Source organism: Felis catus, chromosome A3 (genome assembly GCF_018350175.1).
Source record: "Felis catus isolate Fca126 chromosome A3, F.catus_Fca126_mat1.0, whole genome shotgun sequence".
Lineage (NCBI taxonomy): Eukaryota > Metazoa > Chordata > Mammalia > Carnivora > Felidae > Felis > Felis catus.
The window spans coordinates 101,408,624-101,433,756 of NC_058370.1; the positions used below are offsets into that span (position 1 = coordinate 101,408,624).

The window sequence follows — 25,133 nt, forward strand, 5'->3', positions numbered from 1 at the left end:
GATCTAGTAATTCTACCTCTGGTTATATACATTAAAGAACTGAAAGCAGAGAATTGACCAGATACTTGCAAGCCACATTCATAGCGGCATTGTTCACAAGATCCAAAAGGCAGAAGCAACCCAAGGGTCCAGCTACAGAAGAATGGATAAATAAAGTGCAATAGGAGGGGCGCCTGGGTCGGTTAAGCGTCCGACCTCGGCTCAGGTCACGATCTCGTGGTCCGTGAGTTCGAGCCCCACGTGGGGCTCTGTGCTGACAGCTCAGAGCCTGGAGCCTGTTTCAGATTCTGTGTCTCCCTCTCTCTCTGCCCCTCCCCTGTTCATGCTCTGTCTCTCTGTGTCTCAAAAATAAATAAACGTTAAAAAAAGATTTTTTTTAATGTAATATATCCTTACATTGGAATATTATTCAGCCTTAAAAAGGAAGGAAATTCTGATACCTGCTGCAACATGGATGAACCGTGAAGATGTGATACTAAGCGAAAGAGCCAGACACCAAAGGACAACTATGTGATTCCACTTCCATGAAGTACCTAGAATAGGCGAATTCACAAGCAGAACAGAGAATGGGGGGGGGGGAGGGGGAGGGTAGGTCAGGGGAGAGGGGAATGGGCAGTTAGTGTTTAATGGGTACAGAGTTTCAGTTTGGGAGGATGGAAATGTTCTGGACGTGGATGGCAGTGAGGGTTGTTCGATACTATGAATGTACTTAATGCCACTGAATCGGATACGTAAAAATGGTTCAAGTAGTAAATTTTATGTTACGTGTATTTTACCACAATTAAAAAAAAAGAAAGATCGGTCTGCTTGCGGCTCAGGCGGGGCGTGAGGCGCAGGCTAGAAAAATGTGGGCAGGCCGAGCCATTTCCCCGTTGCTCTGTGCCTATCGGGGCTGGCTCCGGGATTTCCATTCAAGAAGCTTCCCATGGCCCAGCAGAAGCCGGGACTTCAGACCCTCAGTCTCCTGGCTTGGGAATCACACTGCAGCCTTGCATCTGTCTGGGTGTTATCTGGTTGCTGAGGTGGGAGGCTGAGGAGTGGAGGGAGGCCTGGGGCTCGGGACCCTTGCAGCCTCCCCAGAGCAGAGCGTCCCCACGATCCGACCCGCAGCAGACAGCTTCTGCAGGCTCCTTCCTGCGCCCGGCCGGTGGGGCTGCCTGGGCAGGCCCGCACGGGGGAATCACCCTGCCCTGGAAAGAAAAAAAAAAAAAAAAAAAAAAAAAAGGCAAGAGAGGGAGAAAAGCAGCACCATTAAAATCTTAGTGCATGAATAATTACATTTTAAAAATCCCCACATTTTTTTTACATCAAAAGGAATTCTGTAATCAGAGGTTTAATTTGCAGATTTAGTGGCATTTGGCAGGTTAAAAGTAGGTGCTGTGAAGTGAGTAAGCGTGGGATTTGGGGCTGGAAGCAAAGAATGGGGGAATCTGCTCAGCCAGAAATCCTGGCTTTGAGCTGCCTCTGAGCTTTGCGGCCGCACTTCCTCTGCCCACAGCCACCCTCGGACGTGCTACTTTGGGGGGGCGGGCGGAATGAGGGAATGGAGAGGGAGAAGAATCAAGCCCTCCAGCCCTGTGTCCTGGCTTCCTCCTTCTCCTTCAAAATAGCTTTATTGTGTGTGTGTGTGTGTGTGTGTGTGTGTGTGTGTGTGTTTCCTGGTTATTTTCTCATTGAAAAAAAAAATTCTGATAATAGAGAAAAGCAAAAAAGGAAAACAAAGATCACCTGTAGTTTCAGTGCCCCAAGGTAGGAATGCCTCTTCTCCTCTCTAAAATAATGTGGATAAAATCCTTTTGCCAAGTGGCCTGGGCTTTACAGATGTGCAGGTTTATTATTCTCACCCCTCTCCACTTCTCCCTCTTCTCTCTCCTCCGGGAGTCACCCTGTCTTTCCTTCCCCATGAGGAACAAAACAAAACAGGAGCTTGGACATCTGAAGTTCAGGAAGGGAGTCTACGGCCATACCACCCTGAACGCGCCCGATCTCGTCTGAAGTTCAGGAAGGGAGACCTGGGCTCGAGAACCTTTCCAAAGCGGGTGCTGTGGCACAGCAGCCTGGGAGAAGGGGCTCGGAGCAGGGCAATCCCGGCTGGAGGAGGGGTGGCCTCGGGGAGGGGTAACAGTAGGGCAGCCGTCCTGTGGAAGGGAAGGAAAAGAAGCAGGAGTGAGCTGTGTTTGCCCCCCCCACCATCGACTGTATGTGGACACACCCCAGAGAGGGGGGACATCGGGTGAGCTGACTGTCCTCAGCTGAGACAATTTCTACATAAGTAGGGCTCAGTGCTGCCTGCAGCAAACCCCCAACAGCTGGGGAGGGGAGGGCGGTGTATGCCCTTCACTTCTGAAGGGTGTTGGGGGCAGATGGTAGAGAGACAGAGAGAAACACAGACTGAGAAGCTGAGACAGGGAGACAGAAAGGGTTGCTGGAGCTCACCAAGGTAAAACTCTAAAACCAGCACCAGGCAGCTGCTCCTGGAGAAACTTCCAGTTGCCAGGCAGTTTCAAGAGGCATCAAGGGGTTCCTGAAGTCGGTTAAGTGTCTGACTTCAGCTCTGGTCACGATCTCACGGTTCGTGGGTTCAAGCCCCATGTCGGGCTGTGCACTGACAGTGTGGAGCCTCCTTGGGATTCTCTTTCTCTCTCTCTCTCTCTCTCTCTCTGCCCCTCCCACTGCTCCCTTTCTATCTCTAGCTCTCAAAGTAAATAAATAAACATTAAAAAAAATGCTTCTGTGAAGACAAATGTAGGAAGGAGACAACAGCTGGGCCGAGATAGGACCAAAGCCATGGGATGGTCTGACACTTTGTGGGGAATAAGACAGGCGCTTTCAGGAGACTGGAGGCAAAATCCAAAGTGAGAACAAACAGCAAGACTTTCCTGAGGGTGGCCGAAGCCGCTGGCCCCCACCGCCCCTCTGTCAGCATTCCTGGGTGGAATCTTTCTTATCAACAGACTGTGCATCTATCTGGCAAATACTAATGCCTACCATTAATTTAGTGTGACTGTCTTGTCCCCCAAGAAACTGGGGTTTTGCTCTTGTACCAAAGCCAAAAAATGAAGACTAAGAGAGGTTGAGGAAGTTGCCCAGGCTTCACAGGTAGGGAATGGCAGAAAGTGGGTTCAAACCCAGGTGCTCTGACCCCAAAGCTCTACACATATCCACTGGCTCTTGTGACCATGTTTCTCCAACTTATACCATGGTGAGATACTTTATGAAAGTATAACAGATTGGAAGGACACCAAGGTGATTCAACTCGTGTGCTTGGATCACGCCAGACGGAAAGAACATGGTCTTACGTATTAATTGTAGCAAGGAATTACCAAAAAATTATAGCAAGAGATTACGGTTTTTTATTTATTTATTTTTAATGTTTATTTATTTTTGAGAGGGAAAGCACAAGTAGGGGAGGGGCAGAGAGAGAGGGAGACACAGAATCCAAAGCAGGCTCCAGGCTTCAAGCTGTCAGCACAGAGCCCGATGCGGGGCTCGAACTCACGAGCTGTGAGATCATGACCTGAGCCGAAGTTGGACGCTCAACCAACTGAGCCACCCAGGTGCCCCAAAGAGATTATGTTTTTAATTTAGAATAAAACTGCCAAATTGTATACATTAAACCAACTTAATTTCACTAATAATAGATCAAGATTTTAAATATTTATATTCTACACATTTTTTTAAAGTATGACCCTCTCAAAATTATTTCAATTGGAAGAATTCTTTTTGAATTATTTAAAAACCACCTTTTCACTGAATAATGGGGCCATGGGGGCTGGTCAGGATCTTCCTTACAAGGTTCAACATCAAGTCTATTTACATATTCTGGTTTCTGTCACCAGTAAAATGTAGCAAAGGAGAAAAGAACAAATTCCCATTTTGCACTGTTTGTGTTGTGTTTTACTGTTGTTATGGTTGACAATTAATGTATTCATTTTGAACAGCTCTTCTAACTTGTTACAAACTCTCTTCATGTGGAGGCTGCCTGATTGTGGTTCTGTGATTCAAACCTAGCTTGGGAACATGTGACTCTGCTTTTTATTTGAAACTTCCTTCTTCTGGATCCACGGAGATGATATGAGGCAGTATCTATGTTTAGGATACAGAAAACTTGGAATCACATCACGAATATATTGGATCTTGTATGTCTGAACGCGTAGCGAGGCTGATCACGATCAGTTGTTAAATACCACACATCAGTAGAGGCTATTAGATGTCACACGTGTGTACTTAGGCAATGCTCCCTTCCATTCTTCAATATGGCACATAAGAAGACTATCACGTAATAATATCAATGGAACCTATATGAATGTGTCTAGTGTTTTTCTTTTTTTTTAATTTCTTAAATGTTTATTTATTTTTGATAGAGAATAAGAGCGTGAGTGGGGGAGGGGCAGAGAGAGAGGGAGACACAGAATCCGAAGCAGGCTCCAGGCTCCAAGCTGTCAGCGGAGAGCCCGATGTGAGGCTCGAAATCACAAACTGCGAGATCGTGACCTGAGCCGAAGTCAGATGCTCAACCGACTGAGCCATCCAGGCGCCCCTCTCTTTTCCTTTTTTAATTTAAGCCCAGGTTAGTTAACATATGGTGTAATAATGATTTCAGGAATAGAAATTAGGGATTCATCACTTACACATAACACCCAGCGCTCATCCCAACAAGGGCCTTCCTTAATGCCCATCACCCATTTAGCCTAACCCCCAATCTTAGTATTTTTCTTAAGTGGATATTTTAAATATTTTTAGAGCAAAATTATGGCTAATAGAGCTTTGAGCTTTTCTGGTGCCACACCTATTAACACCCCATAGCACACAGGCTGCACCTTAATCTCCATAATACATTAGTAAATCATGCTAATTTGATCCAATGTACAAAACAGTAACACATGCTCGGGATGCCATGGTAAAAGACTGGTGCTTTGGACATGCATTCTAGAGAAGAACGATACCAGGTTCAGAGACAGACTATACTGATAAAGTTTTTAAGGGTTCAGTGGTTTGAGCCCCAATCAGATTAAGCCTCCAAAGTAAGGACAACTTATGCACATTTAAACTCCTACTACCGAGAAAGAAACAAAACACTTGGTGGCCTTCTTTGGGTTTTGGAAGCTACATATTCCGTACTTAGGAATCCCACTGTGATCCATCTATCAGGTGTTCCAGAGGGCTGCTAGCTTTAAGTGGGACCCAGGGCCAAAGCGGGCCCTACAGTAGGCCTAGACCATAGGACAAGCAGAGCAGCCCTGCTCCTGGCTGGTGTGACCTAGGACATCGCATGGCATCAAACCTGTCTCTGGTTGAGAACGCTGCCAGGTGGAGCTTCTGCACACCCCAGGAAGAGAGCAACAATCCAACACTCGGGGTTCTGCCACAAGACAGAGGCATTTGCAGCAGAGAACTATGTACCATTATTGCAAATACAGCTGCTGACATGTTAGTGGGTTCTTGTAGAAATTTAGCCTCTGACCGACCCTGGGGAGTCGAAGGGCCGTGAGGCGGTGATGAGCTGGATACTATTAGAGCCACACGTCCTAAGGCTGGGGAGGGAAGCAGCAGAAATCTATCATAAAAGTGATACACTGGGGACTAGGCTGAAGTGGGTTCACGGGGGAGAAGGGAGCAGCACACAGGAATGAGTCAGACACCCATATTAGTCACCACGTTTGTACCAATACACCTCTGGTCTTTGTGTGATCTTGACCTGTTTCCTTACCAATAAAATCCGGATAATCATAGGGAATGTTGTGAGAGTAAACAAAGATAATAGACATGGGGAAAAATAGAAAAGTTAAAATTACTAAGCAATTAAAATTAAATACGATCTATCATAGATGAGACTCGAACCAGGGTGTAGGGGTGGGAAGAACTTGCCCTAATCCCAGCACTGGAAGGCTCTCTGGGACTTTGCAGACTGGGCTCCATGACTCTGGAGGGGTCCTCAGTGTGCCTGCAGCGGCCTTGGTGGGAAGGAGGCTTCTGGATCTTGCTCTTGCTGTCTCTAAAGCAATTCTGTTTGATCTGTTGGCTATGATGGGCACAGGAGTAGATTAAGACTTTAAAGTCCCTGCATACTGAGAAGACCAGGAAACCCCCATCCCTATGTACAACTTTGATTACTGACATTAAAGTGGCTCATTTCTGGTTTTGCTGATGGAAAAATTCTAGCTGCGTTTATATTCAAATCGAACGTTTCTCTCTCCCTCTTCCTATTCGCCTGCTGTTCTAAGCATATGCTTAGCATGCCTTTTGAGTAGTCACAGCATCGCCTGGGTTTTCACAGAAAGATCCATTTAAAAAGGGAGTTGTAGGGGGTGCCTGGGTGGCGCAGTCGGTTGGGCGTCCGACTTCAGCCAGGTCACGATCTCGCGGTCCGTGAGTTTGAGCCCCGCGTCAGGCTCTGGGCTGATGGCTCAGAGCCTGGAGCCTGTTTCCGATTCTGTGTCTTCCTCTCTCTCTGCCCCTCCTCCGTTCATGCTCTGTCTCTCTCTGTCCCAAAAATAAGTAAACGTTGAAAAAAAAACATCAAAAATAAAAAATAAAAAATAAAAAGGGAGTTGTAGCAACATGGATGGAACTGGAGAGTGTTATGCTAAGTGAAATAAGCCAGACAGAGAAAGACAGATACCGTATGGTTTCACTCTTATGTGGATGCTGAGAAATTTAACAGAAACCCATGGGGGAGGGGTAGGAAAAAAAAAAAAAAAGAGGTTAGAGTGGGAGAAAGCCAAAGCATAAGAGACTCTTAAAAACTGAGAACAAACTGAGGGTTGATGGGGGGTGGGAGGGAGGGGAGGGTGGGTGATGGGTATTGAGGAGGGCACCTGTTGGGATGAGCACTGGGTGTTGTATGGAAACCAATTTGACAATGAATTTCATATATTGAAAATAAATAAATAAATAAATAAATAAATAAATAAATAAATAAATATAAAAAGGGAGTTTCATTGTTTAAACTCTTGATCAAATCTAATGTCTATTTAAATCTCCTCGCCAATAGCTCACCAAACATTTTCCCAACTCTGGCTCAAATACCTTCCATACTACTCACCATCCACCAAGTGACCCTGGCACATGTTCAGATTATTATTAGAAAGGCTGGTAGCGAGGCCAAATTCACTACCTTTTGGCTTCCGCCATTGGGTCTCCCTCTGCCCTCAGGGCTCTGCTGAACATGTTTAATCCCCCTTCCACTGTCTGCCTCGGCTGAGCCAGGTGCTTGGGTGGGGTTCTTGGAGTCAGCCTGTCTCCTCTCTTTCTCTCCAACCTTGACTCCTCAAATAGTCTCCCCAGGTAGTGATGATGATAATAATCACCGCAATTAGCTGGACTCACCATATGCTGGATGCCAAAGTCACACAGCTAGAGGATCTTAGAGGCAAATGCTAGTTTGTCTGATCCTGGGGTCTGTATTTTCAGCCTCTACGTTATGGTTTTAACCTCCCACCTGGTCTGAAACAGACAAGTGTTGTCTCTTCAGAACATTCAGCACAATTGGTTTGGAAAAAAAATTTCAAGTACCACCAGCCTTTGACACGGAGCATTGTCTAGAACCTGAAAGAGTGAATCGAGGAGTGTTCACTTGTTAATCAAAGGCCCTGCCCCTGAGTTGAATCTGCTCACGCTTCTCCATATGAGGCATCTCTTAGGTGTAGGGGCAGAGAGGCAGCTAACTATGGCCTTTGACCCCAGGGAAGAGTCATTGGACCTACTGAATGTTCTCTGGATGATCACAGATACCTGCAGTGATCTCCGGTTCATCTGGGTGATATTGTCCCCATAAGGAGTTCGTGGCTCAAGTGTCCCTGGCACCTCACTAAAGGCCAAGGCAGGTAGGGGCTTCTGGGCAGGTAGCTTTGGTCCCATGCCAGTGTTCTGTCTGTAAGGACAGTTGGGTAAGCAATTTCATGGGTTCTGCTTCCTTAGTGTGAGGCAGGTTTTTCCTGTCACCAAGATTTATACGTAGGGAATTCTTCCAACATGGGGAGAGAGATCAAATGTGCTGAACCAACACGTGTCCACATCTCTGTAGTTATGAAATTCCCCAGGTCTTTTCCTTTAATAAATCAACTCCCATTTCACTCACGTTTATCAAGTCCAAGGTCCCTGAAAGGCACAGCGAATGGGAAGGTGACTGCCACATTTAGGTGAAACCTCAGATCTCCAATGGGCTCAAGGTCTTTCAGTTCCTGTATGCACCAAGCCTAAACTGGGCTATTTATTTACAAGACCCGAAGTCAGATTGGGGGGTGAGGAAGGATTCAAATGCCCGGCCTTCTCCTCCTAGATTTAAAACACCCAGCTAAAATCCTCAATCTCTCCTCCTACTGCCAGGGCTTCCACAGGGCTCTCTGTGATATTCCTAAAACCTATGTAAAACTGTCACCTCCACAACCCAAAAATCATTGATTAATCTCCGTTACTCAGAGGCTACCCCATTCATTCCTTTACCCATCCAATAGCCACGTCTGTGCCTATTATGTGCCAGGTATAGGGCTCGACACTTGAGAGACAAAGGTGAAAGCCACGGGCCCACCCCGCAGCAAGCTCAGTGTGTAGCCAAGGAGCTGGATATGAGCACAACTACGTTGGGAGAGACAGGAGCACGGGCCGCTAACGGTGTGCCCTTAGCGCTTCTTGCTGAGATGCCCTCCCCAGCAGGCAACCCCCGCCCCCGCCCCCCAAGCCCATACCTGTATCCTGTAAATCCTGTGCTTCCTTCAAATCTAATCTAGACATCTCCCTGGGAGATCTTCCGATGTTTCTCTGTGTGTTCCGAGTGCTGGAATCTCCTGGAGAGCTGTGTGGGGTGGGGCCGGAGGGCCCATGGCATTTTTACTGTGTGTTTCCTGGACCGCCCTGCAGCGCGCACCCTTAGCACCTAACAGGATGACTCCTCTGGTATCTCTTCCCTCAAAATCAGTACGTGTTTTGGTGATGCCTTTCTGGAAGATGAAAATAGATTTTCGTTGTTCAGTTCCTGAATGGGATGGGGTTGCTCCTCAAAGCCACATTCACCACATGCTCTGCACCTGGTAGGCACTCAGTGACCATGTGGGGTCTGCTGGGAAGCTCATCTCCAGCCCCCATCAGGTCTGCACAGGGCAGGGCTCCCCAAGTTGGGGGCTCCCTGAGACAGCTTTGCTGCTTGGGGGATGTTCCACCTCCATCAAGTCTAAGTGAGGAATCTGGGCCCCAGAAGATAAAATGGTTTTGGGCCTGACGGAACTTGCCGCCTCTCAGATTGGCCAGCGGAGCTTTGGTTTCCGGCCAAGTCCATGGTGGGCTTCCCGGCTTTGATGTGGTTTTGCAAGGAAAACATCCGCAAACGAGCAACAACCAACAGAGTCTCTTTCTCTCTTAGTCCACCTTGAGTTTTTTAAAAAGAAGTGCTAATTAGCTTCTTGGAATTGGTTGAAGCTGGAGGCCACCGCCCCTCTAGAGGAGAGATGGGTACAGGCTCCAGAGTCTGAATACTGGGATCTCCAAACAGTTACTCAAACATGTGTCATTGGTGGAAAAGGGGAAGCGAGGACCTTTGGAATTAGGGGACCTAGGTCCTGAGTCACTCAGGCTCTACCTCTTAGTTAAGGTATACCGTTTTGTATCTGAGCCTCGGTTTTCTCATCTATAAAATGGATGAGAAAATCAAATGGATATTTATCAGTGGATAAAATCAAAGTACCACCTTAGTACCAATAGTCTCCAGTAAAATATTTCTGTGAGAGCCCTGTGCGGTCTGTCAAGCTCTATCCGTGTTAGGTAATAACCAGGGATAAATACCTAACCCCAAAATAAGACAAAAGAATTGTCTATGAATAGTAGAGGCAAAGCATGCTGATCAATTCTTTTTGAAAAAGGCTTTTAATTGAGCTAGATATACTTTGTATCACACTGGCAATAACAATAGAGCCTATAGGAATAGATTTAATATCAAAAACATTTAAAACAGGGTGGCTGGGGGGCTCAGTTGGTTGAACATCTGACTCTTGGTTTCGGCGCAGATGGTGATCTCAAGGTTCGTGGGTTCGAGGGTTCGAGCCCCACATCACTGACAGTGATGTGACAGAGCACTGACAGTGTGGAGTCTGCTTAGGATTCTCTCTCTCTCCTTTGCCCCTCTCCGTCGCTCATTATCTCTCTCAAAAATAAAATAAAAATAATTTAAAAAAAACATTTAAACTTGTCTCTTTTTTTTCCCCATTGGTGCAGAACATTTTCTTAACTTTCTATTTTGAAACAAGTGTAGATTCACAGGAGGTTGCAAAAACAGTGTGTAAGGAGGTCCATGCACCCTTCACGCAGCCTCCCCGGGGTAGGGGCGGGGGGGAGGCGGGGTGGGGGAGGTCTTACGTAACCAGTACAGTCTCAAACCGGGGAACTGACATTGGCGTAATCCACAGAATTTGTTCAGATCTCACCGGTTTTACAAGCACTCATTTGTGAGTGTGTGTATATATATACCTCTGTGCAATTATCACACATGTAGCTTTGTTTAACCACCTCCACCATCAAGATTCAGAACTGCTCATTCACCACGGGGTCCCTTATGCTACCCGCTCATAGATTCCCTGGACTCTAGGCCCCCACCCCTGGCAATCACACTAATCTTCTCTCTATCACTATTGTTTTGATATTTCAAGAATGTTATATAAGTGGAGTCATACAGTATATAACCTTTTGAAGTTGGCTTTTTTCATGCAGCACAATCCCCTTGAGGTCCTGTGCAAGCTGTTGCGTGTATCAGTAGTGTATACCTTTTCTTTGCTGAGTAGGATTGATGCTGTGGACGCACCTTGGTTTGTGTAACCACCAAAGGATATGGGGATTGCAATTATTCCTTATGAAAGAAGGGAAATATTTTTGGGTTCTTTTAGTAAATATTTATGGAGTCGTCCCCATGAGCCAGGTTCTACCATATATGTTGGTGATGTCGCAGGAAATGAGAGAAAGATGATAAAGCCACAAAGAGAATGATTGTAGCGACTAATAAGGGATATGGAGGAACTAACAACCTGGCCGAGCAGAGTGTGTAGGACTCCTCCAGAAGGGAGATTGGTGGGGGCCCCTTGGAGGAGGTATCATTTAAATCAAGACCTGAATGAGGAGGCATTAACCCTTCAAAAAGCCCTAGGAAAGAGCCTTCTGGGCAGAGGGAACAGCAAGTGGGAACATCCTGAAGTGGGCTTGTGCCTGGCTACTAGGGAAACAACGGAACGCTGCAGGAAACGTCAAGGCAAGGTTAGGAGAGGTCAAAGAGGCTCCCAGTGCCAGATTAGGCAGGGCTTGTGAGCTACAGAGAGGACTTTGGATTTTATTCTGAGGATATCAAGGGGGAGGCATGATGCTATTAATGTTTTAAAAGATCACCGTAGGTTTCAGAGACGAACTATTTTAAGCCCCTGGGTGTAATTTTACTGAGTAACTACTCATTTATTATTCACAAACCCTTGAACTAGAATTGAAAGCTAACAGCCTTTCTAGCTACTAGTCATGTGGGACTACCCCCCTCCAGGTCAAAGGGGAGTCCCTGGAGGATAGACGGGGTCAAACATTTTCTGCGGCTCCGAAGTCAGCAGCTCAGGAAGTATACATTCATACAGAAGAATATACAATTTTTTTTTTATAGCTACCCATTGGATTTCACTTGGACTTCATGAGAACTTGCTGCCCGCCCCCTCCATCCCACTGTGCACCTGGCCCCTATCCCTTCCTCCCAGGCAATGGTAGGGGTGAGAAGAGAAGGGGATGGGCAGGCAGGAAAAGGGGAGATAGGTCATCAACCCTCAGAGAGCTGAGTTTACTGACCTCTGTTTACTGACCTCTGAGTTCACTGACGTTTACTGACCTCCGTGGTGGACAGACTCTAAATGGCCCCATGAATCTTGCCACCAGGTATTCATGCCTCCGAGGAATCCCTCCCCTTGAGCGCGGGCAGAACCTGTGACGTACTTCTAACCAATGGAATGCAGCCAAGGCCGCCATGTTCCCATGACTTCACAGAGGGCTGTAACTTCCATCTTGCTAGCAGACCCTGTCCCGGGGTAGCTTTGGTAAGACCAGCTGCTGTGTTGTGAGCTACTCCACGGAGAGACCACGTGACAAGAAACCGGGGGTTGGCACTGGACAGCTGCGGCCAGGAAACTGAAGCCCTCAGTCCAACAACCTTGCAAGGAATGAAATCTGGCCAACTGCTACAGGAGTTTGAAAGTGGATCCTTCCCCAGTCGAGCTTCAGAGACCCCAGTCTCAGGTGACGGTTGGCTTATAGTCTTGTAAGAGACCCCAAGGTAGAGGGCACAGCTTAGCTGACCAACAAAGGGTGAGATGATAAATGTGTGGGTTTAAAATTTTTCTTTTATTATTGAAGTATATCTAACGCATGATGTTATGTGAGTTTCAGCCATATGGTGATGTGATTCGATAATCCTATACGCTATGCATGGCTCACCATGATAAGTGCCGTCACCGTCCGTCACCATGCAACGTTATTACAGTATTATGGAGCATATTCCATGTGTCGTACTTCCCATCTCTGTGACTTATTCATTGTGTAACTGGAGGTCTGTACCTCTCAATCCCCTTCGCCTTTAATGCGTGTTGTTTTAAATTGCTAAGTCTGTGGTAATATTGTTTCACAGCAATAAAGAACTAGGGGATCAGAGATTTCCTCAAACATGGAGCATTTGGTGGGATGCCCTTCACATACACAAGATTTCTACACAGCTCCTGGGGAGCAAAGCAGAGAAGTGAGGGGAGGCCCTGGCGGCCCTGGGTGGTGCGGGAAGATCAAGTAGATGAAGATTCTAAACCAAACACCACGGGGCGCCTGGGTGGCTCAGTAGGTTAAGCATCCGACTTCGGCTCAGGTCATGATCTCACGGTTGGTGGATTCGAGCTCCACATCAGGTTCTGTGCTGACAGCTTAGAGCCTGGAGCCTGCTTCAGATAGTGTGTTTCCCTCTCTCTCTCTGCCCTCCCCTGTTTATGCTCTGTCTCTCTCTGTCTCTCAAAAATAAATAAACATTAAAAAAAATTTTTTTTAATCAAACGCCAGGTGCACCAGACCCTGGGATAGTTAGAAGAGATTCCTAAGGATGATCCTATTTAAATGAACCACCAAAAAGCCTATCATTAAGGGTGCTTCCAAGTGGGCATGACTGGAACAATGTGAATTCCCTAGATGTGCTTAGGGTCCTGGGGTTCTGTGGCCCAGAGGCACACTGGCTGCTTGGCTCTGAACTGCTGCAAGGTCATGGCCCTGGTGAGCTGGGTGACCACTGAAATTTGAGAACCTCCTGCGGCCCATGACTTTAAGTCTTAGTTGGGGGTCAGGATTATGCAGTCTACACTGCTCTCATCTATTCCCCAGTGGCCATCTCCTAATCCTGAAGCCCTTGCCCACTGACCCCTCAACCAGACAGTCCTACCACCCAGAACCATCTATGGCAAGAAAGTAGAGCACAGACAAACCGAAGAGGGCAAGAAGTGGGGACCTCTGGCCTCTACCCAGAAGTTAAAGAATGTAGATACATGCACATACAAAGAATGATTTGATTATGAAATTTAGGACAATAAACTAAAGATGCGATAGATATTTTTTTAAGTTTATTTATTTGAGGGAGAGAGAGAGGGAGAGAGAGAGAACGTGCACATACAAGTGGGGGAGGGGCAGAGAAAGAGGGAGCGAGAATCCCAAGCAGACTCCACACGGTCAGCACAGAGCCCCATGCGGGGCTCGAACTCACAAACCACGAGATCATGACCCAAGCAGAGATCAAGAGTCTGACGCTTAACTGACTGAGCCACCCAGGTGCCCCTGGGGTAGATATTTTTAAAAAGAAAGTTCAAAACCTTTGTCAACCCCCAAGTTAGGAAACATCACCCTGGGATGTCAGGAGAGAGTTGTCCTGGAGCCGATGTGTGCGGGATGTCTGGTGGGTAGTGAGGCTCACCACTCGGCTGCTACTGTAAAAGGGCTCCCCCTTCCAGATCGACGTCAAGGCCCTGCCGTCCACCTGCCACCCTTGAGGCAGAACCAGGAAGACTGATCTGCCAGGGTGTCTAACAACTAAAAGAAATCTTGATTATTAATTTTTGAACCACTAAGTATCCTTTTGTTTTAAAACTCTTGAAGCAGCATGATTACCAGGGCAAGCCATCTTTATGGTGAAGATGTCAGAATCTAAATAGAGTCTTCATTCATTCTATCCACAGATATTTACCGAAACGTTCACGGAGTACCCACTGTACCCCAGGCACCGTCTTAAATGCTGGAAATACAAACGTAGACAAGATGCACTTGCTTCCTGTGTAGGGCGGCCTCGGGGAGTTTCAAAATAAAAAAAAAAAAAACAATAATAGCTTCTGTTCTTCTGACTATTACTGTTATTATAATTTACAGCATACGTCCTTGATAACTGTCTTTTCTGTCCTTGCTGTTAAAATTTTTAAACACCTGTTAGAAAGAGTCCACCAGGAGCCCCATTAACCATTGAACTACGTGAACTCCCACCCAACATGTCCCAAGATTACTCATGGGTTTACAGAGTCTTCTCCGTAAAGGGTTATCCCTGAGGGTGAGATAGATACTTCAGTGAAGACCAACTTAGCACACAGTCGACTGGAACTCTGAACTTTTCTCACTTTGAAAGCAAATAAAACTGTTTTGTGGCAATGCTTTGGGGTCTAGATGCACATTTTCAGATAAAAATGTACCTTTATTACAAAACAAAACTCTGTAATGTAAAGAATGAAAGACCCCCATTGAGTCTTTTTAAACTTTCTGTATTTATTGTTTAAAAAATGAAAAATTAGAGAAAATGTAAAGAGCAAAGCTTGCCAATAACCCCCCTGACCTTCCCCACCTCCCCACACAGAAATAAAAGATAACCACTGTTGATAGGTGCTATGGGTCCTTTAAACTTTTATGTGCATCTAAACATAGAGATTTCTGGAATAAAAAATGGGATATTATACCCAGTTTTAAAAAATGAATTTCTCCCCCACTCAACACTACATGGCTCAGCCAAACAGCAGACACATTATTCCTGTGTCTATGCACAAAGACCCCCACACTGTTTTGAAAGTGTTGTAGAATTCCATTAAAGGCTGTTCCACAATTTTTAACCAATTCTCTATTGATGGACAATCAGCTGGCAAGTAATAATTTGTCAACAACGTTGCTATGATCACTCTTGTACACAAATGTGTGCATTTTGAAATAAATATCCCCATAGGGTACATTCTTTCTTTTTTTTTTTTTAAGGATTTTTAAAAGTTTATTTCTTTTGTATTTTTGAGAGACAGAGAAAGAAAGAGGGAAAGCACGAGTGGGGGAGGGACAGAGAAAGACAGAGAGAATGCCAAACAGGCTCCATGATGTCAGCACGGAGCCCGACCCGGGCCCCGGTCTCACAAACCATGAGATCACGACCTGAGCCGAAATGGAGAGTTGGACACTTAACTGACTGAGCCACCCAGGCGCCCCCCATAGGATACATTCTTAGAAGTGGATTTTTTTTTTTTTTTTAACCTGGCATTAGTTCTGATAATGAGCTGTAGTAGAAAAAGCACTAACGGGGCGCCTGGGAGGCTCAGTCAGTTGAGCATCCAACTTCGGCTCAGGTCATGATCTCACAGTTCCTGAGTTCGAGCCCCATGTCGGGCTCTATGCTGACAGCTCAGAGCCTGGAGCCTGCTTCAGATTCTGTGTCCTCCTCTCTCTCTCTGTGCCCCTCCCTTGCTTGTGCTCTGTCTCTGTCTGCCTCTGTCTCTCTGTCTCTGTCTCTCTTTCAAAAATAAACAATAAAAAAAAAAAGAGAGAGAGAGAGAAAGAAAGAAAGAAAAAACACTAACCATGGATTCGGGAGCCCCCAGTACAAATCCATGTTTTCACTCTTGGACAAGTCACTGGACCTCTGAGCTTCAGTTTCCTCATCCATGAAATGAGAATACTAATCCCCCATTGGCCCATTTCGTGGGGGGCGGGGGGGGGGCGGTGCTGAAATCAATTGAAATAAAAAATGCAGAGGCACGTTGAAGGAAACGAAGCACTACGCTGAGGGGGAAACGGTGGTAGGGTCATTACTATCATCCCTTAGGTGTTATGAAATTCCCTGCATGAATTTAATTAACTCGAATTTTTAAACTGGGAGTACAGTGGGGGGTAGTTACAGGTGCCAGGGCCGCGGACTCACAACAAACATGAGACTTTGCTGGCAGATACCCAGAGGGCTCTTGGCCTAGACTTACCCTGGGGCCTCAGAGGCCAGAGCGAGACGGAAGGCTCGAGGTCGAGGGAGGCTGGTCCCGACATGCTCCTTGGAAGGGTCTCATAACAATTCGAGCCGTCCAACCTTCGGGAGTTTGCCCCGTGAGGGAAACTCCCAACACTGGAAGCATTCAAAGAGAGGCAGATGAACCCCCGTAGGGATCACACAGAGACGTTTCCTGCAGGAAAATTGCCACCAGGGTTACCCGGTTGGGGCCTCTTCTTTTCTGAGAGACCATCCGCCTCAGTCCACAGGTGGACAAGGGCTCTGACCGGTACCTGGGCCCCGGTACAGCCCCCAGACCTGGTCACCATTCAGAGTCCATTTATTATTTAGCCACCACTCTGGGGGCTCCATTCCTCAGAAATGCTGCCTACCGCCAAAGAAACCACTTTTACTATGAAACAATGATGCTCCACTCATTATTTATCAAATCAGAGACAATCAAAGCTATGAAATAGCCAGGGTTACCATTCTCACCTTCCGTGATTACAGCCCCAAACAATGACACTTAATTCAGAGAAGTTGATTGACTTGTCAAAGGACACACAGCTGGAACACTGCCAAGCCAGGACTGGCAGCTGGGCCATCGGAACCTGTATCCTCCCTCCTGAACAGAGAGAGCGGGCCCCTCTCAGAGGCCCAGCGGCGCTAGCTTCACAGACCCTGCTTTGGGGACTCTGGTTCTAAAGTGCCCAGCACCTGTAGTTAGAGGACAGGGTTCAAATCCCAACCCTGCTGCTTTCTAGCTGTGCAAGCCTCTGGGAACTGACAGCAATGACACTGTGCTCTTAGAGCGGCTTCGAGGAGCGGATGAGACCAAAACTGCTCTATCATTACATAAAGGGGAGGCTTTTATTCCGTGACTGAAAACGAAAGGAAACAGCATGTGAGGAGGTAGAAATGTGCACAGGCCTTCAGCATTAGCATGACTGCTTTTCCTAGAGTCAGAAACCGCTAGGTGTGGGGTTGGCCTCTGCAGGCCGGAGACCGGGTTCCCCGAGTTGGAGCCGGATCTGCCCAGCTCCGAAGTGATTAGGGGTTTGATATTCCCTGCTGCCTCTTTGAGGAGCCTCAGGAGCAAAGTTGGCCACGCGGGGAGAGCCAAGCGATCTAGGGCCAAGGGCGCTGTGCTCCCTCCATTTGGAAGTTCATATTTTAATGTCTTCGACCCTGTTAGGATAGATGAGGGCGTGTAATGTACAGTTTTTGTTTCATGGTTGCATTCCCTGGAACGATCCGTTTTCCTCACTGTCCAACTGTCTGGACAGTTGTCAAAGCCCCACCCCACACGGGGCCCAGGGAGTCCTTGGGTTAACTCTGGGCACATCTCACCCCTTCTCTTTACAGGAAACTGAGGCTTAGGGAAGGTGAATGCCAAGTCCAGAGTCAGGGGGCCAGAGTGGGCACGAACAGGGCCTCAGAGCCCCTATGTGCTCTCTAAAATTCAGGAGGCTGAGGCGCCCTACCCACCGTGAGCAGAGGAAGGACGGTGGGACACTGTCCCTCCCCAAGTTCTTGAGGGGGTCAGGCCTCAGGCAGTTAGAGAGGTGGCTTGCGTCAGTCTCTAGAGCCTCTCCGTTCCCCTCGCAAAGCCCTGACCAGCCACAGCAATACCATCCGCCGGCCGTCTCGCCCTCGCTACCCACCAGGCACGGTCCTGAGCTCACAGCACTCAGCCCTTGGAGGCGGAGGCACAGACACTTTATTTTACAGGTGACAAGTGTGAGCCTCACTCACACAGGTGACAGTGTGAGGGCTGTAGCTCTGCCAAGGTCACACAGCTAGGAAGCGGTGGAGTCAGGATTCAGGTCCAGGGCTCATCAGAAAACGTCCTCAGGAAAAAAAGGGCTAGGACATTATGCACCATCCTTGCGGTTGGTCTGAGGGTGAAATAGCTAAGGCTTAATGCAAGGATGCCTGGGTCTCAGTCCCAGCATTTCCGACTCAGAAAGTTTCTGACTCCGTCTGGGGTGGACCTGAGAATATGCATTTCTAAGAGGGTAGCAGATGATGCTGAGGCCGTCCCGGTTGGACTACAAATTGAGAACCACTGCTCTGGTATGTTTCTCCTGCCACCACCCTATAACTCACACCCCAGCCCCATCTGGGCTAAGACAGGGGGATTCAAACAAGCAGCAGCCTCAGACAGTGAGATGAGGAACGACCCCATAGTCTGAAAAAGTGGGTGTTGATTTTCCTGTTGGCTTTTTCATCTCCGTGTGGACCTTCGTTAAGTAACCTAATTTCTCCGAGCCTCAGAGAATTCTCTAGAAAATGCAGATCCTAAGACCTACTTCGTAGATTGCTGAGATTATGACTATAAACCCACCCGGGATGTGGTAGGAGCTCAATAAGTTACCCTGCGTCTGGAACACAGTGGTTTCTCTTTGATTTCCGCTTCTCCACCAGGCCTCTGGACTCCTGGGCCAGGATGTTTGAAACCCTGGGGGCTGATCGTGTTCTGTGTTCTTTAAAAATTACTCCTAAAGGCAGCATCAACCTGCTTGAGAGGCCTGCAGTTGAAGACTGCCCCCATCCCAGAGCCCCCAGTAGACTACACAGCCAGGGAGGGCGGGGAGGCAACAGAGAAAAAGCCAAAGGAGATGGAAACTGCCTGTAGTTTAACCCCTTAGTGACCCAGGGCGGTGCAGTCTAATTCCTGACAGCTGTAGGCTCCAGGGTTTGTCACGTGGGAGGAAGCAGCTGGCTCTTGGGTCCCTACCTGCCGAAGTAGGGCTGGGCCTCCTGGGACACAGGTGCTGTGGCTGCAGGGTTTTGATCTTGCACAGAGCCTGGCAGTTTGCAGGGGGCGGCGGGGGGGGGGTGCCAGCATCTGCTCAGCGGACTGGGTGCGTGCCTGGCCCCATCTGCTCCCCTCACCTCTGCCTGTGTTTCCTTCCTCCTACTGGAGGGGCCCCAGAGGCAGTCTGGCTCCCTCCCACCCCAGCTCTGAGAGAGATGCATGGGCGGGGTGTCAATGAGCCCACATCCTCGGCCAGCGCAGTTCCTTTAATTCAGCTCGGAGTTCCAGGATTACCAGGGTCACCCTGTAGGCTGGTACAAGAACTTCCCCTCCAAATAACTTAGGCTTCAGTCAGAGAAGCAGAACCCTGCGATTTGCTATAGGATTTGAATGTATGCAATTACGGGAGCTGGTTCAGCACTTTCTGGAGGGTTTGTCTTCTCTGATGCTGGAGCACAAAGTCTGCAGGGCAGATAGTTGGGACAGGAAGATGGATGCAAAGTGAGGAGCATCACAGGAAGGCTGTGTGCCATTCGTACGAGCTAGAACCGTATCGGGCTCTGTATAGTTTGCTATCGCTCCCATAACAACATACTGCAGGCTGGGTGACTTAAACAGCAGACATTTCTTTTCTTACAGCTCTGGAGGCTGGAAGTCTAAGATCAGGTTTTATTTCTCTTGAGATCTCTCTCCCTGGTTTGTGGGTGGGATGACTGCCTTCTGGCCATGTCCTCATATGGCCTTTCCTCTGTGCCCATGTATCGCTGGTGTCTCTTCCTCTTTTTTTTTTTTATTTAAAAAAAATTTTTTTTAATGTTTATTTATTTTTGAGACAGAGAGAGACAGAGCATGAATGGGGGAGGGCCAGAGAGAGGGAGACACAGAATCTGAAACAGGCTCCAGGCTCTGAGCTGTCAGCACAGAGCCCAACGCGGGCCTCGAACTCACGGACCGCAAGATCACGACCTGAGCCGAAGTCGGATGCTTAACCGACTGAGCCACCCAGGCGCCCCTCTTCCTCTTCTTAAGAGGACTTCAGTCATACTGGATTAGGGCCCCGCCCCATGACCTGACCTTAGCCCAGTCACCTCTTTAAAGGCCTTTATCTCCGAACACAGTCACATTAGAAGTTAGGGCTTTAACGTGAGCCAGGTGGGCAAGCCATAGTCTACAAAGATGCTACTCGAAATCAGGTGGCATTCACAGATACTGGTGGTTAGGAGTTCACCATATCTTTTGGGAGGCACCATTCAGTCCATAACAGGAGGTAAGCCTAGCTAGGAGGGGATGCAGAAGAGCAGTCCAGGCCAGCCACGAGACAGGGAGACCTGATAGGAAGCCATTGGAGAAACCCAGGTAAGAAGCAAAGATACTTGAATAAGACCCTGAAGGCAGGGAGCGGGAGGCAGGTGAAGTGGGTGTGACTATGTTGATTTACAGGTGAGGAAACTGAGTCGCAGTGCAGCCGTATTACCTTGTCTGAATCCCGCTGTGCACAGATAGGAGCCTGGATCTGTGATTCTCTGGTGGCTCGTATTACACGGTCGGCTCCAAAGCTGGGCCAAGGGCCCCGGTCCTCACCGATGGTGAATGACTGCTTGACTGAGGTCTTGCCACTTAAAAGTCCTGTTCTTCTGCCTCCAGGTCCAGTGCCATGTAATCCCAGGAGATCGCTCCTCTGCCCTAAAGGGGAATTAGGAGCTCTCTCCCTTTCTATCACCTATGCTTCTATTTTAATGCAGGCCACTTCTCCAAGCCTGGTTTAGCCCCTACCTGGGCCATCCCTATGTCCTTAGATCCTGTTGATCAAGAGGCCAGCGTGACAAGGATGTGACAAGACTCCTCTGGCCCATACGCCTCTCTTCATGGCCTGCTCTAGTCCTCCCTGTCACACACAGCCAGCACCTTGGGCTTTTAGGAACTCCTGGCCTGAGCGATCTGAATTACCATCTTATGTGATCACAGGTAGGAATCTGATTTGAGAAACCTTCTGAATGCTGACTGCTTGGAAGGCGGGGGGTTTACTCTTGCTGGACTGTGACCACGGCAGTCACACCACAGCATCAGCCTGTCGCCTGGCTCGCCTAAGCGGTGGTGCAAACTGCAGCTTGGAAGACAGAAGGCTCAGCCTCTGAGTACCAAGCTCTTCTGGGCCTTTCAGAACTTCCGTATCTTTATCTGAAAATGTGAGTCCTGTTGCCTACTTCCCATGATCAGAGATTAAATTGAGTAATTTTGCAACAGTGCAAGGTGCAGAGCCTGAGCTAGTAGAAACTCAGTAAATGCCAGATCCCTCCCCTTACCCCTTTGAACCACTCAAGCCTAGGCTTCAGCGTCAGACCTGGGTTTTAACCTGAGCTCCTAGGGCAGTTGGGCCGTGTGTGACTGTAGGCGAATGCCTAGAGCTTCAGTTTCCTCTTATAGGAAGCAGTTGTAGAAAGGTGGTTAAAAATAAAAAGTCTAGAGCCAGAGGGCCCAGATTCAGATCCTGGCTCCTCTTCTCATGAGCTGTGTGACTGGTTAAGTTCCACAGACTTTCTGTGCCTTGGCTTTCCCCTCTGTAAAGTGGGCATCGTAAGAACACTCAACTTAGTACATGATTTAAGGCCAACTTTGAGTTTTTCCTTTTTCCTGCATCATTTTTTTTTTTCCTTTGTGCTTCAATTTGGGTAATTTGTATTGATCTGCTTTTGAGTTTCTTTTTTTTTTTCCGGGCGCCCCTACTTTTGAGTTTCTGATTCTGCAGCTGCAGTCTACTGATTCGGCAACTGTTGTAGATAAAAAAAGAAACAGTCAAGCTAAAACAGTGCCTTTATGAGATGACACCAACAAAGGGCTCAGGAGACAAACTTGAACATGAAGTCAAATCATTCTTTGCCTGAAAGAAGAAATATCAGCACCTTGGCCATTTCATTAGCCACTCCAAAATTTACAAGGAGGGGTCTGTGAAAACATGTTGATTTGTAAAATGATGGATGTGGAGGTAAATGATGAAAATTACCACATTCCTCCCATTCCCCACATCTGGAAAACAGTAGTAATAATATCTTTTTTTCCTGCTACAGTAATAAAATTTTTGAAAAGGACCCACCACCGTAACTGACAATTATTATGTATGCGCCAGGCACTATGTTAGGAGCTAAGTGTTCTCATCTTTATTTTTTTTTTAATTTTTTAAATATTTATTTATTTTGAAAGAGAGAGAGCACACTCAGGGGAAGAGCAGAGAGAGAGGGAGACACAGAATCTGAAGCGGGCTCCAGGCTCTGAGCTGTCAGCACAGAGCCTGACACGGGGACATGAACCCACGAACCATGAGAACATGACCTGAGCCAAAGTCAGACGCTTAACTAACTGAGCCACCCAGGTGCCCCATAAAGGAGTATGACTTCCTGTTTAAGCTGTTGAGAAGATTCAGTAACATTAAGAGTGATCTCATGTGTGTGAAAGTGCTTTGCAATATGAGGCCATGTTATAGATTGTGAGAACTAGAAGGGGCTGGAGAGAGGATTGGATACAAGTTCTCACTCCATCTCCCCATGAGAAAACTCAGAAAGGTGACAAGACACAATAGATAGTTAGAGCAGCGGAGCTGGAACCGTTCATTCATTTGTTCTACAAATGTTTATTAAACACCTACTGTGTGCTACAGCCATGTTTGGTGCTAGTATTGATGTTCTCAGATTCTCTTTCTGGTCACATATGTTGCTGATGTGATCTTGTGAACTTGACAGGTGGCTCTATGAAGGGCTTAACCTCAGGCCTCCTTTAGTCCCCTTTTAACACACTTAGCACTAGTCATGGACAGCCGGGGTGACTCGTGAGTTCTACTCTTTTTGAAAAGAACTCCTTCATCGCACCCAGAGATTCCATGCTTCAGTACCAATGTTCTCAACCTATTGGTTGGGGCATAGCCTTCTCCAGTTTTCTTATAACCATATAAATAATCGTTAAAAAATAAAATAATCATGAAAATCAGCAGTTACCAAAATGTTTATCTTTCTGTACACTCTTTATTTAGAGATTTCTGTTGTGCCAAGGATGTCAAGCATAGAAAGAATAGTATTCACTGAAACCTAGGACCATAGATTTCATCTTGGTAGAGTGTTCTATAAATGTCAATTAGATCTTGTTGGTTGCTGATTTCCTGCCCAGCATTCCTAACAATTGTTGAAAGAGGGGTGCTGAAGTCCCAACTATAATTATGGGTTTGTCTATTTCTCCTTTCAGGTCTGTTAGTTTTTTGTTTTTGTTTTTGTTTTTTTACATGTTTTGAAGTGCTATTGTTTGCATATTTAGGATTGCTATATCTTTTGGTGGTGTGATCTTTAATCATTATGTTATGTTCTTCTTTCTCTGTGGTAATATTATTTGCTCCAAAGTCCACTTCATCTGATATTAATATAGCCACTCCTACTTTCTTTTGAGTAATATTTGCATTAATTTGCATTGTATTTTTGCTATCTTTTTACATTTAACCTATCTATATCATGATATTTGAAGTGAGTTTCGTGTAGACAGGATATAGCTGGGGCATATTATTGTATCCACTTGCTCTTGTTACTTTCAAGATTTTTCTTTGTCTAGTTTTAAGAAGTTTGTTTATGATGTGTCTTGGCATGGATTCTTTGGGTTTATTCTGTTTGAGTTTCAAGCAGTTTCTTCAATCTGTTTATATCTTTTGCTAAATCTAGGACAATTTCAGCCATCATTTCATAGAATATTTTTCAGTCCCACACTCTTTCCTTTCTCTTTGTGGGACTCCAATGACAAATGTTAGATCTTTTGTTCCACAGATCCCTGAGATTCTGTTCTTTTTTTTTTTTTTTTTGTCTATTTTCTTTGTGTTGTTTAGATTGGATAGTTTATTTTGCTTTATTTTCAAGTTTATTGATTCTTTCCTCTGTCACTGCCATTGAGTCCATCTAAAGACTTTTTTTTCAGTTAGTATGTTTTCAGTTCTAAAATTTCTATTTGGTTCTTCTATCTCCTATTTCTTTGCTGAGGCTTTCTGTTTTTCATTTGTTTCAGCTGTGCTTGTAATTGCTTGTTAGAGCACTTTCATGATAGCTGCTTTAAAATTCTTGTCCTATTATCCCAACTTCTGTGTCTGTGCTTTTTTTAAAAAGTTTTTTTAACATTTATTTATTTTTGAGACAGAGAGAGACAGAGTGTGAGCAGGAGAGGGGCAGAGACAGAGGGAGACACAGAATCCAAAGCAGGCTCCAGGCTCTGAGCTGTCAGCATGGAGCCCAACGTGGGGCTCGAACTCATGAACCTTGAGATCATGACCTGAGCCGAAGTCGATGCTTAACCGACTGAGCCACCCAGGTGCCCCTGTGTCAGTGCTTTTTGATTGTCTTTTTTTTTTTTTTTCATTCAAGTTGAGATATTCCTGATTTTTGGTATAGAAAGTGTTTTTCTAATGTAAACTGGATATGTTAAGTATTCTATTATGAGACTCTGGATATTATTTAAATATTCTATTCTAGCAGGTCTCACGGACTCTGCACCAAAAGATGAGGCCACCTCATTACTGCCAGGTAGTGCAGAAGTCAGGCTACCCACCTCAGTCTCCGCCGATACTGCAGGTGGTGGGGATTGGGAGTGGGGAGGTAAAAGAGGAAACTTATTGCCACTGGGCAGGGATAAAAGCCTAGGCTTCCACTCGACCTCAGTTGTTGACAGGTACTTGTTTTTCTCATGGTGTTTGGCTAGAGTAGAGTGAGTATTTTCAAAAATGTTTTTGATCTACTAGGCCTCTTTTCTTCCAATCCTTTGGCTAGAGATTTTCTTGGAGATTAGTTTTTGTTTCTGTTTTTGTTTTACACCTTTTGGTGTTTCCAGAGTGAGGGAAGCCATAATATACATAAGAAGAGAGAATAAGAAAATCTAGGAACTTATTACCATGTCGTTCCTCAAATCCAGAGGTTCCTATCCAACTTCCCTTTTCACCTCTCAGAATTTTCTTATATTTGTCTTATTTATTATGTCCAGGGTGTTTGGTTTACTTGGAGGAAGAGGGATAAATGTGTCTATTCCATTTTGTCTGGAATCAAAAATCTCTATTTGATAACATTAAAAAATTATTAGGGCTTTTCCAAATTTTATTGAGATATA

General features: G+C 46.4%; 2 long non-coding RNA genes across 2 annotated transcripts; one reads left to right on the top strand and one right to left on the bottom strand.

The window, feature by feature from the left end:
* Positions 1-673: 673 nt before the first annotated feature.
* Positions 674-11,946, bottom strand: LOC123384528. Its single transcript, XR_006595723.1, has 4 exons — positions 11,817-11,946; positions 8,688-8,939; positions 1,729-2,138; positions 674-1,190 (listed from the first exon to the last, which is right to left on the bottom strand). It is a non-coding gene; the product is annotated as an uncharacterized LOC123384528 (long non-coding RNA).
* A 21-nt stretch (positions 11,947-11,967) lies between these two features.
* Positions 11,968-14,354, top strand: LOC123384527. The gene is made up of 2 exons (XR_006595722.1): positions 11,968-12,246; positions 14,211-14,354. It is a non-coding gene; the product is annotated as an uncharacterized LOC123384527 (long non-coding RNA).
* The last annotated feature ends 10,779 nt before the right edge of the window (positions 14,355-25,133 follow it).